This window comes from Chelonoidis abingdonii, chromosome 14, assembly GCF_003597395.2.
Source record: "Chelonoidis abingdonii isolate Lonesome George chromosome 14, CheloAbing_2.0, whole genome shotgun sequence".
NCBI lineage: Eukaryota > Metazoa > Chordata > Testudines > Testudinidae > Chelonoidis > Chelonoidis abingdonii.
Genome location: NC_133782.1, coordinates 34,452,793 through 34,470,262, shown reverse-complemented (window position 1 = coordinate 34,470,262; position 17,470 = coordinate 34,452,793). Strand labels below are relative to the sequence as shown.

At 46.5% G+C, this 17,470-nt stretch overlaps 1 long non-coding RNA gene and 1 other non-coding gene across 2 annotated transcripts in view; one reads left to right on the top strand and one right to left on the bottom strand.

Moving 5' to 3' along the window:
* LOC142047740 (uncharacterized) overlaps positions 1-10,020 on the top strand; it is a 49,966-nt gene extending 39,946 nt beyond the window's left edge. The window contains exon 3 of the long non-coding RNA XR_012657013.1: positions 9,973-10,020. This is a non-coding gene — a long non-coding RNA (uncharacterized LOC142047740). The remainder of the gene's footprint in view (positions 1-9,972) is intronic.
* On the bottom strand, positions 4,089-4,166 carry TRNAA-UGC (transfer RNA alanine (anticodon UGC)). The gene has a single exon. It is a non-coding gene; the product is annotated as a tRNA-Ala (tRNA).
* Positions 10,021-17,470: the final 7,450 nt, after the last annotated feature.

Sequence of the window (17,470 nt, the reverse complement as noted above, 5' to 3'; positions counted from 1 at the left end):
TGGGAGTCTCTGAGCTGGGCCAGACCCTGTGAGCTGCTGAGCATGGAAATCAATGGGGAATGAGGAGGGCCCTGGGCTTCCTGTGCCTAGGGTCTTTATGACTTTGACGTGGGGAATGGTTTCCCAGAAGAAGTCTGGACTCCTGGGTTCTGTTCCTTCTGTAGCCTTGGCAGGGGACTGTGGCCTGGGATGAAAGGATGGGGCTGCTTGTCTAGAGTAGCCAATGGTCTTTGGGACTGACCCCATTGCTCTAAAAGGATGAGACTTCCTGGATATTGCTGCAGCAACACGGATGACGAGGGAGAACATTGAGGGGGAGCAAATCATGCAATGAACTCCTGCCAGTGTGTGTAGCTTGCACTCCTATGGGGGGAGAAGGGGCTGCTGTGGTTGGAACAGGGCTGAGGAGATACCGAAAAGGCCCATGAGTGACCCCAGACTCACACCTGCTTCCCACTCGATTCCAAGATGGCCAGGCTCTTGAAGATGTTCAGGAAGAAGACTCTGCAGGTGGCCCCTGAGCCTGTGGGAAGCAGCGGCCATCTTCCCAAGGGGCTGAGCCACCTCTCCATCCCCGCTGGCGGGGAAGCAGCACCCGTCCAGGCCAGAAGGTGGAAGTGCCCAGCCTTCTGGAGAGCAAAACCAGCTCCCAGCACAGGCATCGAGCTGGGAGAGGCCCCAGCCAAGCCCAGATGGAACAGGCTCAGGATACGGTTTCGCAGCCAGGACCCAGCCCAGGAGGAGCGCCAGGCAGGGAGGCTCTGAGGCTTGTTATGTGGGCAGCAGCGGCCCCAGGAGCCCAGACCTCATTCCCAGCAGGGGGCATCACGCTGTCTGGTCACTGAGGATCTTCCAGCCCCGTCAGGCCAGGAAGTAGAAGATCCCAATCCCAGCACCAGTAGCTCAGCACAGGAGAGCAGAAGTGCCTGGGGGTCTAGCAGCAGCGATGCTGATGGACGCTGCCGCTTTATTCCAGGTGAGGAGCCAGGTTGGGCTCAGGGAGGGGTGAGGACGGGGATGTGAACACCCTGGGCCCAGACACTCTCCCAGTGATATGGCGGGGGGTGGTCCCCAGCCCAGTTGTCTGGCCTGAGCCACGTGAAACCCACTGACACCAGCAGCAGTCACACAGCTGCCCCTGCAGCAAGAAGACCTGGGGGCATCAAGAGCTGCTGCCACTTTGTCCCTTGATGCTCCAGGGCTGGGGAAGTCGGCACCTCCCACGGAGTCCTGGACAGTGGAGGGCAGAGGGGTCTCTGCTATGGACTTCTGAAGCTATTGGGGGCCGAAGGCATCCCTGAGAGGGAGGTGTGGGGCCCCATCTGCCCTGGGTGGGAAGGGGGAGGGTCTTTAATCCTGCTCTCCCCACCACGCCCCTGTCCTTCCCCAAGTGGCAGCAGACATCACACTGTTCCCTTCTCTTCCTGGTGCAGGGACCTCCAGGGATTCAGAGGAGGAAGGAATGGCTGGACATGTCCACAGATGAAGCTGCTCTCAAGGTCATCAGAGAACAGCTTCATCGCAGAGAAAAGGTACAAATGTTCCCCACCTTGGCTGGAACCAAGATTGTCCTGTCCCCTCTCAGCATCCCCACCCTCTGCCAAAGGTCTTGTCCCTGATGATCCACCACCCCTAATGGGGCCCTTTTACATTCCTGATGTGGGATCCCCAAGATGGGGGTAGCAAAGAGTCCTGTGGCACCTTATAGACTAACAGACATTTTGGAGCAGGAGCTTTTGTGGGTGAATACCCGCTTCGTTGGATGCAAGATGGGGGTGTTTGTCCCACAACAGCCTAGGTCTCCTCCCCCAGTAGGCACTGTCCCAGTTCCCAATCCTGCTTGTGTAGGAGTCGTGGGGAATTTGGACACTAGGCAGGTCCCCACAATCCCCCACTGAGGCCTAAGGCCTGGCGCTGGTGTGGGTGGGGCAGGAAGGTCCCTAGCTAACAGGTTCTCTCCCGTTATACCCCATTCCTGGTGGGTACAGGATGAGGGGCAGCAGCTCAGGTTCCTGCAGGTCATCTACCTTGCATGTCTTGCTGCACAGAACAGAGGGCAGGACATGCTGGAGCCGCACTGCTGCAAGGTGGCTGTGGTGGAGAGGATTGTGGTGAGTGAGACACATCCTACAGGCGCAGCTGGAGGGAGGAGAGAAACATGGGATTGGCAGGGATATCGTCAGGCTAATGAGTGGGGGCTGGGTGGTGGTGGAGGGGGCAGCAGAGAGCAGGGATTGCTGGAGCTGAAGGCTGGGGAGAAGAGAAGGGAGAAATTGTGAGATTGGGCAGTGGGGGAATTGTGAGGCTGGAGGGCAGCTGTGACTGGGGGACAAGGAATCACATGGTCCCAGCTCGATAGTCAGGATGGTGCTGAATGGGGGCAGTTTTGACAAGGAGGAGGAAAGAAGGGGATTGGGACTGAGCTGGGCAGGAATCCTGGAAGGGGGGCTGGTCTACACTACGGGGGAAAATCAATCTTAGATACGCAACTTCAGCTACTTGAATAACGTAGCTGAAGTCGAAGTATCTAAGATTGAATTACTCACCATCCTCATGGCGCGAGATCGATGTCCGCGGCTCCCTCTGTCGATTGTGCAACTCCGTAGGGCTTGGTGGAGTTCCGGAATCGATATAAGCGCGTTTGGGGATCGATATATCGCGTCTAGATGAGACGCGATATATCGATCCCCGAGCAATTGATTGCTACCCGCCGATACGGCAGGTAGTGAAGACGTAGCCAGAGACAAGTTTGATGGGCAGGAAGAAATGGGAGGAGCAGGAGGTAGTGGGGGATTCTGCTGGCCATGTGGGGCACTGGCTGTGTAATCTCCTCATTGGGAGGTGTCAGTAGAGCCTGAATCTCTCATGTTCCTTTGTCTCCTTTGCGTCTCACAGGAGCTCATTGAGGAGCTTCTTAAAGACTCTCCACCCAGCGCCATCCTCGCCAACTCCTTGGTTGCAGTGGGCAACCTCAGGTACCGAGACAGCCCCCTCCCCTCCCTCCACTGGCTCCCCTAACTCCAGTGCTGCTCAGGCCCAAGGCTGGGAGTCACTGTCCCTCCCACTCCTAGGTCGGTCACCTCCCAGGAGTGGCTCCTCTGGCAAAGATAGTTGTGTGGGAAGGTTCATTCTCTCCTGGCTAGGCTCTTCTTTTCACTCCAATAACATTCTAGGGGCCTCGGGGAGGGGCTCACTCCTGGGCTCAGATACAGGAGGGGCAGCAGGCTCCAGGGAACAGACACTATTCCTGTCCTAGCAGCAAAGAATCCTGTGGCACCTTATAGACTAACAGACGTTTTGGAGCATGAGCTTTCGTGGGTGAACACATGCATCTGACGAAGTGGGTACAGACACTATTCCTGTCCTAGCAGCAAAGAATCCTGTGGCACCTTATAGACTCACAGACGTATTGGAGCATAAGCTTTCGTGGGTGAACACATGCTTCATCGGATGCATGTGGTGGAAATTTGCAGGGGCAGCTATAAATATGCAGGTAAGATTCAGTCTAGAGATAAGGAGGTTAGTTCAATCAGGGAGGATGAGGCCCTCTTCTAGAAGTTGAGGTGTGAACGCCAAGGGAGGAGAAATTGCTTTTGTAGTTGGCTAGCCAGGCACAGAATTCCCACTACATTCATCTGATGAAGTGGAGATTCACCCACGTAAGCTTATGCTCCTGTACGTCTGTTAGTCCATAAGGTGCCACAGGACTCTGTCTCTTTTTACAGATCCTGACTAACACAGCTACCCCTGTGATATCCAAAAAGACAGTGTCCCCTGTAGGGTGTACATCACTGACCTCTTTCCTCTCTGAGCACTGACGGCCCCTCTGTTTCCTTGCCTCTCAGTCTGTGCAGATGGGACCTTTCCCTTCAGTGCTGGAGGATTTGCCCTTCTCATCTACCCTTGTCCCAAGCAGCACAGTGGGTGGGAATCTTAAATGTACCAAGGTGACTTTGGAGCAGAACGCCCCCCTTCCCAGACCTTCCATGCAATTGACACTTGCCTCTCACTGAGCAGGACTGAAACTGGTGCAGGGAGACTGATGGCCACATCCCCTCTGGGCATGAGCAAAGAGCAGGGTGAAAAAGTGAACATCGAGATGCTGGGGATTAAACCCAGGGCCTCATACATGCAAAGTATGTGCTCTACCACTGAGCTACATCCTCAGATGAGTTGTATTTCCTATGGGTAATTCTCAGAGCCCTCCTGTTCTCACTGCATCCAGTGACCTATAAGTTTCATGAGAAGCCCATTCCCCTCTCTGAGGGCCAGGCCTGCTCTCCTGGAGGTTACTTGTTCACAGGGGTCACTTAACAGCAGGGCCAAAGTCTATGTGTGGGGCAGAGAGAGTTTGTGCCCTGGACTCAGGGTGCAGAGATACACTCAGCCCTCTCCCCAGCTTTGGTTGAGGAGCAGGGGGCACGTGCTGCAATCCCCTGCTGCAAGGTCATGGTAGGGTATGCTGTGAGCAGCTCAACACCTCACCCTGGTGGCAGAAGTGGGGTGGGGAGTTTTAGGTGTTTCCACCTGCCTGTGAAGTCCAGCTTTCCCCAGCACATTCACTGCGGTGCAATTGGGTCACTGTTTCCGTGGCTGCACAGCAAAGAATCACTCCCAGTTTTCCTTCTAGCTGCAGCAGGAACAGCCTGTGTCAATGGTTAATGAGGTGGATCTGGTTGTAGATTGTTATTCATTCCCCACCTTGACAATTCACACAGTCCCTTTCCTACTCAAATCCCCAGCACCTCGGTGATTCTGGTAGCAGGGGTTGGGGCCTGACATTTTCAGGGTCCTTTTTCCCCTCCACTTGGAGTGAACTCAGCTTTTCCCCCATCCCAGACAATCCATGAAATAANGTTCAGGAATCAGGAGTTCTGGGAGGATGGGACCAACCCCGACACCAAACCTTGTCCCAGTCTAGAGAGACCCTGACAAGTTGTGACCTGCAGGATACAAGCTGCGTCCTGGGGGAAAGAATCCCCTTCTAAAGCTCTGTGATCAATGACTCAGCTTTTCCCCCTGCGCATAATGTCTCGGGCCCCTGGGGCTAGGGGTGTGGGGCTCATTTGCAAAACACCACGTGCCCATTGATCCTGACCTGCCTCCTTTCCCCACAGCATGTCAACCTCTGGATCATATCCAGGGTATCCCAGGAGAGAGCCAGGACCATTAGGAGAAGCATGGCCCTGCTCAGATATGCAGTGACCCTCCTCGAGTTTGATGTAAGTGACCTCTGACCCCAGCTTCCTGACTCCAGGCATAGGCGGGCTGGCTCCAACGGGCTGTAGGATCTGCTGCTGCAGGGGCTGTGGGTTAGGAGTGTTCCTCTTGGGCAGGCAGAGTCAGAGCAGGGAATGAGATAGGCTTGAGTCAAGTTCTTCTTATCCTGATCAAGTGTTGTCCCTGGGCCTTTAAGGAGATTGTCATAACAATAAAGAAAAGGGAACAGCCCTCCTGTGTACTATAAAATCCCTCCTGGCCAAAGACATCAAAATCCTTTTACCTGTAAAGGGTTAAGAAGCTCAGGTAACCTGGCTAACACCTGACCCAAAAAGGGGACAGGATACTTTCAAATCTTGGTCGGGGGGGAAGGCTTTTGTTTGTGCGCACTTTGTTTTGGGGGTTGTTCGCTCTTGGGACTAAGAGGGACCAGACATCAATCCAGGCTCTACAAATCTTTCTGAACCAGTCTGTCATATTTCAAACTTGTAAGTAACAGCCAGGCAAAGCGTGTTACATTTATCTTTGTTTTCTCAACTTGTAAATGTTCCTTTTTGCTAAGAGGATTTTACTTCTGTTTGCTGTAACTTTGAACCTAAGGCTAGAGGGGATTCCTCTGGGCTCCTTGAATCTGATTACCCTGTAAAGTTATTTTCCATCCTGATTTTACAGAGATGATTTTTACCTTTCTTTCTTTAATTAAAAGCCTTCTTTTTGAGATCCTGATTGATTTTTCTTTGTTTTAAGATACAAAGGGGTTGGATCTGCACTCTCTAGGAATTAGTGGGCGGAAAGGAGGGGGAATGGTTAATTTCTCCTTATTTTAAGATCCAAGGGTTTGGATCAGTGTTTACCAGGAAATTGGTGGAGGAGTCTCTCAAGGCTACCCAGGGAAGGGTTACAGTATTTGAGAGGGAGATATTCTAGGGGGGAGGTAGACAGAGTTTCCCAAATAACTTGAGTGGTGGCAGAAAAACCAGATCTAAGCTGGTAATTAAGCTTAGAGGTTCTCATGCAGGTCCCCACATCTGTACCCTAGAGTTCAGAGTGGGGAAGGAACCTTGACAGGGACCATGCTCCAGCCCCTGCTTGGCATCCCAAAGCAGATCCTGGTTCCATTGGCAGCAGAGCAAATGAAGGGTCTATCTCAGGCTCCTCTCCCCCGGCATCTCCTGCAGAGGGGCTAAGGGAAGTAGCCTTCCGGCCCAGGGGGGACAAGGAGCTGACAGGAAAATGCTGATGGAGTCTCCTCTCCTCTCCCTTCCATTAGATCTCAGCAGAGTTCCCTAGGCTAGGTCACCATGTGGCACAGCTGGCTCTGCTTGTGAGTGACCCAGACAAAGACATCAGCCGGCAGGCCAGGGAGGGGACTTAAGGCTGTACCAGCTACTGCTTGAATAGAGGGGTAAGGAACCCACTGGGACACGGAACCCAACAGGGGACTGAGAGTGACCACAGGTGGATAATGGGACCCCAGAGAATTTCTCTCAACCTGACCCCAGCTGGAGAACAAGTCTCTCTCTGCATCTCTTCTTTTCCACTCCACTGTGCAGCCACCAATGGGATTTGAAGGACACAGAAACTGCAACCAGAATGATCAAAGTGTGTGTCTCTCTCTCTCTTCCAGGGCTGACCATACATGAGGCAGAAGATCTGTGGTGCCACGACTGGCACCGGGACAGCAGGCTCCTGGGCTATAAAAACACAGCCAGGGTGGGGGAGGTAAGGACACTGTGGCAGGGTATGACACAGCTCAGGGAGTGGGGCTGGCTGGGGTCCCTGCGGTGCATGCATCCTGGACACAGGAAAAGAGCCCGCTCCTTATTTCCAGCTCAGAGTTCCTCATCCAGCACCCAGTGGGACAGGCTGATGCTAAAGGTCCCACACTGGAACCTTGCTAGTTGCCATGATTTGAGTGTCTTACATGGAGCCATTGCTACGTGGCATAAGGAGACTCCCCAGGTGGGTGAGTTAATATAGGATTATGGCTCTGGGTGTCTCTCTGCTCCTTGTCCCCCTGGCTGATCCCCAAGTGTTTGAGAGGAAAGCACTGGGTCAGTCAGTCACTATTGCTTGATCAGATCCTTGTTTACTTCCCTGCACCCTGTAGAAGTAGAGAAAGGAGGTGGGGTTTGCCCGATTCCATTGCCAGTCAGGAAGCAGACTGCCCCAACCTGGGAACTGGGTAGGGGGCATAGTGAGCTCCAGAGCCAATATGGATCACATGCGCCCTCCTCATGTCTCCAGACCTGGCCAGGGAATGGCAGAGTATCTGGACCTCAGCCACTGTGCCAAAGAAGCACATTGTCACTGACCCAAGTTGCGACTACTTGCTGCACAAGTAGACAATCAAAGACCACCCCCCCTGCCTCTTCTCACAACTGTGGTGAGAACATCCAAACCTTGGAACACACCATAACCCAGTGCCCCCAGATTGGAGTCAAAGGTGAAATAGGTGATTTCCACAACGTCACAGAGGGGGCCTTGGAATGGCTCCTGGATCTACAAGTGCATCTACAGAATGCTGCTCTATAGACACCACGTGAGAGAGACTGTGTGAGCTTGTCCTGCCTCCCACAAGCTGAATTGCTGCAGCAGAAGAAAAGTTTCCTAGGAGTGTCTGTGATGGGTACTGGGACATGAGTCTTCTTATCCTGGTCAGGTTGCAGATTGGATTCCCTTTGGCAGAAACCAAGGAGCTGCCGCGGCCATACCCAGCTACTAGGGAAATCACTAATTTGTGGGAAATAGACCTTTGGTCTGTCAGCTCCAACCCCCTACTCCCCCACGCACACTCCTCTAGCCACTGAGGTGCAAGAGATCACTCTGCTGGAAGCAATACAGGATTCCCTATCGTCTCTGTGCGCTGCACACCAGAGTGGGCCCTGCTCACCCACATTAGAGATCTATTTCCTGCCCATCAAGCTGGATAAATTGCCCTCCAGAAAGAGCCACTGGAGGCTTTGGTCCCTAAGCATCTGCCACCTTTTAATAAAGGGGCTTCCCTGAGCCATGGGACCCTGAAAGCCTCCTGGGGAATGAACTGCCTTGGCTACAGCAGCTCTCTTACCCTCCCTTTGGGGCACCAGACGCTGAGGCCATTCTATGTCTAGATTTGGAGGCTGGCTCTGGGCAATCTGCTACAGCCTCGTGTCCTGTTGGTTTTAGGTCTTTGGAAAATTCTTCTCTGAGGGGCAGAGAAAATACTTCCTCCAGACAGCAATGCTGGTAATCCATGACCCCCTGCTGTGTATTAGCCAGGCTGGGCTGCTCCTCACATACTCCATCCTGGGGGAAGCCCAGCAAGGACAAGATAAGCAGCTGCATTAGACTCAGGAGATTGGGGTGGGGCCCAGTCTCCTGAGTCTAATGCACCATTTGCTGGCCTAGGAGCAAGGAGCCTAGTGGGGACTTCTGGACTTCATGGAGTTGTGTTATTAGGATGTGATGCTCCACTATTACTCCTGGGAAGGGCAGGACAGTCCCCTAATTGCCCTCTGTGAACCTTTCCTGACTCACAGAGCTGCACCCATTTTCCCATGGCTTAGTGTCCATGTCACCCGAGCCACCGTCCAGAGTTGCCTCCATCACTGGCAGCCTGGGAGGTGAAGGACTGATGGATGAAGGCAACTGGCCAGGCAGTTCTGAGGCACGTGAGTGGGGGAAGCTTGTCCTGCTGCTGGCAGGGCTGGACCCATTCTAGAGAAAATGGGAGGATTCAGTCAGCAGGGGCTGCTGACCTGCCCCATTCACCAGGGCTACCATCCTGTGGCTTCAGCATTTGTCACTGGGGTGACTTGGGGAAAGGTCTCAACCTTGCCGCATGCCACTTCACTGCTGTCAGAATCCCTCCTGCCCTACCTGGGTGGGGATGGAGGTAAGGGTGGAGGAGAGGGTTCTACGAACTTGAGCGGTGTCCCCGGGTGGGTTGGAGGTGGAACAGCTGTCAAGGGCACTGACGGGGAGGTGGCAGGAACTAACCCTACAAGGAGGATGGTTGGCACTCGAGGTCAGCAGAGAGGACAACAAGCATCCATCCTGGGGATCAGGAGTGTGAATCGACCACTCAGACATGAGCAGCAGCTGGGTGGAAATGGTGCTGGTTTCAGGTGCCCTTAATCCTCCCTGATTCCTGGGCAGTGTCTCAGTGTCTGACATGTTCTCCTTGCCCTGCAGCTGGAGGATGTCACAGCCAAGGTGATGTGTCAGCTCTGCATCATCCGGCAGTTGCATCAGGTGCCTGAGGCACTGCCAGGGCTGAGCCTCATCTAATGCCCTTAAAAGTTCCCCTCCCATGTTCAGCAACTCCCGTTCCCTGCTGCAGGTACTGCTCTGTCTCACTGTAAATGAGGGGCTAGTGGAAGGGGAAATGGAGGCCCCTGACACTGACAGAACTCTCTCCCCTCTCCATGGACCAGGGTCCTTCCCTCTGACCCCAAACTTCCTTTATCTGGGGCATGAGCTCTTCCTCTCATTCCCATACTCCTTCCCTCTTTCCTTGCTCTGACCTCCATCCCATTCCCTGTGTCCCAGGCAGAGATCTCTTTGTCCCATAGGCACAGAAGGACCTTTGTGCCAGAGCTACAGACTGTCTGCCCAAATGAAGCTTAGGAAGCTCCACATTTGAGGAGGTGAGGATGGGACAGAGGGCCAGGGCCTGCTTCACTTCTTGCCCTTTATTCTTCCTTTGGCTCTTCTATGGGCTCTCAGAGAGTGACGTGAATAGGAACCTCCTCCCCACCTGTCTTCTAGGCCCTGAGGTGTGAGACAGCCTCCCAGAGGGGTGCAGTCAGAAGCTGATCCACCTCAGGGAGCAGTGGAGACAGGTCACCTTGTCCTGTGAAACCAAGCAGTGCTAGTTCTCAAAGAGGCTAAGAGGGAAGACCCCGCTCCCTCCTGGAGGTAAGAGCCATTTACTTCTTTGGGCAGAGGCTCTATTATGGTGTCTTTGAAAAGTGTCCATACACCTTGCAGGGATTTCACTCTAGTCACTGTACCTTTTAATTTCTGTTTAACTAATCTCCTCATTTTTGCATAGTTCCCCTTTCTGAAATTAAATGCCACAATGTTGAGCTGCTGAGGTGTTCTTCCCACCACAGGAATGTTAAATGTTATTACATTATGGTCATTATTTCCAAGCAGTCCTGTTATAGTTACCTCTTGGACCAGATCCTGTGCTCCTCTCAGGACTAAATCGAGAGTTACATCTCCCCCTGTGGGTTCCTGTACTAGCTGCTCCAAGAAGCAGTCATTTAAAGTATCAAGACATTTTGTCTCTGCATTTCATCCTGAGGTGACATGTACCCAGTCAATATGGGGATAATTGAAATCCCCCACTATTACTGGGTTCTTTATTTTGTTAGCTTCTCTAATGTCCCTTAGCATTTCATAGTCACTATCACTGTCCCGGTCAGGTGGTTGATAATAGATCCCTATTATTATATTCTTATTAGAGCATGGAATTACTATCCATAGAGATTCTATGGAACATGTGGATTCACTTAAGATCTTTACTTCATTTGATTCTACATTTTCTTTCACATATAGTGCCACTCTCCTCCCCCCCCTGCACAATCTGTTCTGTCCTTCCAATATATTTTTGTACCCCGGAATGATTGTGTCCCATTGTTTGTCCTCACTCCACCAGGTTTCTGTGATGCCTATTAAATCAATATCCTCCTTTACGAGTCACTCTAGTTCACCCATCTTATTATTTAGACTTCTAGCATTTGTGTACATCCACTTTAAAAACTTGTCACTTTTTATTTGTCTGCCCTTTTCTGATATGTCAGATTATTTTATATGTGAATGTTTCTCATCTGATCTGGCCCTTAGACTATCCTCTTCCATCCTTTCCTCCTGACTAAAACCTAGAGAATCCCTATCAATAGACTCTTCTCTAAAAGAAGTTTCTGTCCGATCCATGTGCTCCTCTGCAGCAATCAGATTTCCCCCATCTCTTAGTTTAAAAACTGCTCTGTAACTTTTTTATTGTTAAGCACAAGAAAACCTCGGCCTAGCACATGATAAAATGGTTTGACAATAGTGTTTAGTGGTGATATTTTGTCTGAAACATCAGGAGAAAAGTAGAAGGGGAGGTAACAAACATGTCATGAAACACATAAAGCGACAAGTAAGTTTGTTTAACTCATATGGTTTGGTTCAGTCTATAAATGTTGGGATAACTTGCCTTAAACTTTTGTCTCACCTAGGGGAAAATGGAAAGTCCCACTCTTCACTGAGCTAGTCCATTGTAATGGACATACATGTGTTAGTGATCCTGTACGGGATACTAGGACCGTGCTTCCTTAACAATAAACCTGGCCGAGCGCCTTCACTACTGAACTGGAGTCTGGTCTGCTTGGGCATTTCAGTTGAGGTCTGCTGTGTCGGTTATTTGCGCAGAGCCAGCACAGCACGGTGAGTGAACACACACAGAGCCAAATGATGAACAATAACCTTCACCTCTTGCTCAAGCGGACGTGTGGCTATTACTTCCATGTTCCTTGCAGTAGCACTTACTGGATCATTCTAACTCCTACTATTGAGGAAACGCTCCTTAGTTCCTAAAAATCTAAAGGTAACCACTAACCTGTGCCCTGGCTTACAGCCTACTTAACACACCTATGCTAGTTTATGCCTCAGCTAATATCTTACACAATACAGGACATGTAGGTTTCTTGGGGTACAGCTGAATATAATGAAATCAGCTAAATATAATGATAATGAAGGCAAGCTCGTTGAGAGAAACAGTAGTAAGCACATGGTAGAGAGAGAAGAGGAGCAAAGATAAGGACGACATGGCAGAGGGAGGAGCAAAGAGGGTCTTACAAGTTTAGAAAAAAAGGTAATTTTGAAATAAAGTCTAGAGTTGAGAAATTAAAGAAAGGAAGGATTTTTTAAAAAAGCAAAGGATAGAAAGCCTGGGTCAGGGAACACAGGGCAAAGAGATGTTAATGAAGAAAAAAGACAGCACATAACAGGTAGGAGAAAACACAGCACATGGCAAAGAGATTTTAAAGGAGTTGGGGAAGCAGTGAGTGTACCCAAGCAGCTGCCCCAAGTGAAATGATAACTTTTCAGGGGCAGCGACCCTTAGTGGCAAACCATGCTGGACCAATCAGAACCTGTTCTACAGCTGTGTGTTAGAATGCACTCTTCCTGAGCCAATCATATACTTCAAAGATTTTTTAAAACAAGTGCCACCACCTCCTCCCTCCCTTCCCCTTTGTTTGAAAATGTAAGATAAACTCTTTTCTTAATTCTTTTGCCAACAGTGAAGTAAAGATGTTCTATTTCTCACACAAAACGAAGTGCACCAGATTGATTTTTAAAGTTTTGCCTAAAGGAAAACTTCTGCAAAGAAATGATACAAAACATCAACTAATTAAAAAGAAAAAGCAGCTTATGTGAAATAATTAACTTTTTTTCCCTTTACTAGAGATAAGGAACCTGCTTTTCCACACCACACAACCCTTTTTTCCCCCAACCCTTATTTAATTTCCTGGAAATTAACTTTAGCTGTAAACTTTATAAAGGGAGAATCTCATATGCCCATTTTAAGTCTTTTGCTAGCATGAAATAACATACCTGCATGATAGGACTAAAGCTATATTAGCAGATTTTTGTACTGGATAACACTAAGAAAATAGCTTATACAAAAAGAGGCTACATTTTTTCTTAATTTAAAAGGAAAAGCTTATATTTTACAACAAGACCCTGCTTTTCCCCACCACTCAGAATTTTTCTTTCCTAACCCTTATTTTATTTACTGGAAATTGACCCTACCTGTAAGCTGCATAAAGGGAGAATGTCACATCCCCAGCATTTACAATAACATTTTAAAGAAGAGAAATTACGTAGCAGCAGGTTCCTCCATCCTTTTTTTCTTTCTAGAGGAAAACTGCAAAAGAGGTACATAAAAACTGACCCCTCACTCTTGTTATTCGAAGAAATGACCCTCCCCCGTTTAAAAATAAGATTGCGTTCCGCTTTCCCTCCCTCCATTAACACTTTTGCTAAACATGCAGTGTTTAATTATATAAATAAAGTTTGCTGTTAAAGTTTTAACAAATGCACCAGTCTTTAAAGTTTTACCTAAAGGCTTTAGATTTATACAACAGACAAATTAGCTCATATAAAAGAGTTAATACTTTTTACCACAGATAAAGAGTCTGTTTTTCCCCCAGCACATACACTTTTTTCTTTGTGAATGTTTTTTAAATATAAACTAAGGACAAACATATGTTTAAAACATTAATTAAAGGAGAACAGGCAGGTAGATTTCTTTGTTTTAGTTTTGTTAAACATACTTGTGAAAGTGAAATCAAACTTCCTTATTTCATTTTACTGGAAACTGACTTTAGCTTTGTAAGGCATGAATATCATTTACAGTAAAAGTTTAAAAGGAATGAATAACTGCATGGAGTAAGAAAAATATCCCCTTCCTTGTTATTTGAACCTGGTAACTACTGCAACAGAGATGATAATTATTTAATGATGAAAATTAAGTAAGCTTAGCATCTCTTTAGGCTTTCATTATTTAATTTTAAGCCTACACTATCGCTGTAGCTATTTAAAAAGTTTGCTGCTTCAAATAGCCTCACTGCATATGAAACATTCCTAAAAGAGGCCTTGTTATGTTACAGCTCATTCCATGCTGTATTTTCATGTTAAACCTTCAAAAGAACTTTATTTGATATGATTAAAACACTGCTTATTTAGCAAAAGTGTTAAATGGAAGGGAAAAAGTCAGGAAGGTGAATGCGGATAGGCTGTATCTGAACTTCATGCAGTCACAGGACCTTCGCTTTTGTCTTTTTAAAAATTTCATAAAGTTTTCTTCCTAATAAACATTATTTTGTTTCAGTAGTTATCAGCTTCAAATAACAAGAGAGGGAGATACTTATCCTTCATACAGTTATTCATTCCTCTTACACTTTTATTGTAAATGACATTCACCCTTTACAAAGTTAAAGTCAGTTTCCAGTAAATGGAATAAGGAAGTTTGATTTCACTTTCACAAGTGTCTTTAACAAAACTGAAACAAAGAAATCTATATGCCTGTTCCCTTTAATTAATGTTTTAAAACATTTATTTGTCCTTGGTTTCGACTTTAAAAAACATTCTCAAAAGAAGAAAATGTGTGTGGTGGGGCGGGGAATCTCTAGTAAAAAGTGTTAATTCTTTTACATGAGCTAATTTGTCTGTTGTATAAATCTAAAACCCATTAGGTGAAACTTTAAAGACTGGTGCATTTGTTAAAAACTTTAACAGCAAACTTTATTTGATATAATTAAACACTGCATGTTTAGCAAAAGTGTTAAAAATGGAGTGGAGGAATGTGAGGGGTCATTTCTTTGAATAACAAGGTGAGGTGGTCAGTTTTTATGTATCTCCTTTGCACAGTTTTGTTCTAGGAAAAAGAGGAGGGGGGACCCATTGCTATATAATTCTCTCCTTTAAAATTGTATTTATAAACAAACAGTTAAAAAGAATGTGTTAAATTCATTGTAAATGGTTATGACACTATTTCTTTACAATTGACATTCTTGTACACAGGATTTTCTTTCTAGATTAAAATCTTTATGTTGCAGAGTTGGTAATTATTTAGTGATGAAAATTAAATAAACTTAGCATCTCTTTAGGTTTTCATTATTTAATTTTAAGCCTGTGCTTTTGCTGAAAAAAGAAACACCTTTAAAAAAAAACATGCTACTTCAAATAGGGCCTGCTGCATGCTATTTTTTTTATTGAAACACATATATAAGCACATATGTCATTTCACTAGAGGCAGCTGCTTGGGTAAGCTCACTGCTTCACTCTCTCTTTTCTCTCTCTCTCTCTCTCTCTCTCTCTCCTCTTTAAAATCTCTTTGCCATGTGTTCAGAGACACAGGCTCTCTATTTATTCTTTAATCTTCTTTCAAATCTTCTCTTTCTTGAATTTCTCAACCTATGCTTTATTTGAAACTACTCTTGTTTCTAAACTTTAAAACTGCTCTTTGCTTTCATACTCTGCCATCTGCTCTGCTTTAGAAATCATTCTTAGTTTTTAAAAAAAAAATTCTTTCATAAACCTTTTGAACAAGCTCCTCTTTTCTTTAATTTCTCTCTATTCTCTATTTCAAAATAACCCTTATCCCCGCACCCCAAATTTTAGAAGTCTCTTTGCCCTGTGTTCAGTGACACAGGCTCTCTATCTATTCTTTAACTTCTTTGAAATCCTCTCTTTCTTGAATTTCTCAACTCTATGCTTTATTTGAAATAAGCCTTTTTTAAAATTAACTTTTTAAACCCTCTTTGCTCCTCTTTCTCCCATGTGTTCCCTGTCTTTTTTCCTCCTTTTTGTCTACCAGGTGCTTACTAAACTTTCTCTCAATCTAACAAAGAAATCTCTTTTCTTTAATTTGCCTTTTTTCTTTATTTCAAGATAACCCTTTTTAATTGTTCTCTATGTTTAATTTTTCTCTTTTTAACGTACCTTTATATTTTTCTTTTATTTCATAAACCGCTTGCGTTTCTTTAATTTCTTCCAAAATAACCCTTTTTAATTTTTTACTCTCTATTCTTTATATTTTTAAAACTCTTTTCTTTCATAACCTTTTGAAACAACTTCATCTCTATTCTTTAATTTCTTTAAACCCTTTTTCTTTATTTTCCTCTTTCTTTGTGAAACCTTATTTTTTTCTTTTCTTTAATAAAACTTTTGCTTTTCTTTTTCAAAATGACCCCTTTTTTTCTTTAAAGCACTTTTTAAAACTCCGTTTGCTTCTCTTACTGCCACATGCTCAGTGAGACAGGTTCTCTTGCTTTTCTCAACTCCATTATTTTTAGAAAGCCTTTTAAATTTCTGTTTAGTTTATTCTTACTTCTTCCAAAAGTCAGCCTAACATGTCAAAACATAAGCACAAGGTCAAAGCAACCAGTCAGAGGGGGTGAGGAGGATGCAGGGTGGGGAAAGTATAAGAAACACTAAAAACCACTGAAAACCAAAGATAATCCTGGCCTTAGCCAGTACACAACCTCACTCCCTACTCCTCCCATGGAGTACAAAAGAGGTGGTACCGAAGCCCCCAGACTCACAACCCTCCAAACCAAAACATGTCCATAAATTGTAAGGGGAAGGACCAGGGGCCTGCACCACTAGTATAATCAAGCCTTCTAAAAAAGACAAGGCGGGGATGGGACAGGAAAAGCTCTGATGGGCTACATAGCTGTGAATTATGCTTACTTGGAAACCCCAATAAACTTCACATTGCTTGCACTTTTGATTCTGGAGTTCTGCTTTCTGTCTGCCTAACAGGAATAGGGAGGGGAAGCCTTAATAATAAGTATGTGACCAAAAATGACCCTATGCCACAAGATTATGGGGAAAAATATACCAATGGGAGCTCTTGCAAAAAATTAACAGAGTAATTTTTTTGCTTACAAGTCACATTTTTCTAACACATGCCCTAACCTCAAGTTGAGCTATGTGCATAAATTCTAATGAGGTATAATCAGAATCATATGATAAAAAGAGTGTGCCCAGATCAGGAAAATTGAGCTCCCTATGGGAAACTCCAGCTAGACTATCTCTCTACTGAGGATTAATCTGTGAAAGACCCATCAGACCCTAACCTTGTTGTTTCTCTTCCTTATTGCTTCTGGCTCAACTGACTTAAAGGTAATTAGCTCATTTGTTAGGGTCACAAATGCAAAGCCTTTCAATCTTCATGGGAGGCATTTTCTGTCTAAGTTTGCTTCCTTTCACGTACCCCAGCAAGTTTCTATAGTTTCCCTGAGTTTCTTGTAATAAGCGGCACAATTGGGTGAATAGACCGAAGCACTTCCTGACTTTTTCTTACTTGGTAACTTTTTTGTAACAGACCTTCCTTTCTTACCGGCCTGCTGAACAGCTTCTTCAAATCCCTTTTCACTCCGCGCTCCAAGTGCTGTCTCAGTGTCTGTATCTGACACTTCCTTTTTTTCTGTGAGAGTGTTTAAGCTCTGTATTCCTGTCATTGTCTCTTAGACCTCAGCCCCCCTTACCGCAATGAGAAACTATAGTCCTAATGTTTGGCTGTTCTTTCCCAGGTTCCACATGGCTGCTGGGATAGTGGGAAATGAGATATTTGGTAATTACTTATATAATTATACAGGTGGAAACTGCATCTGTATACATCATCTTTCTCACTTTCTAACTTTGGGATATCTTGGACTTTGCTGTCCCCATCTCACGAAGCAGAACACAGTCTTTTTTTACCTCA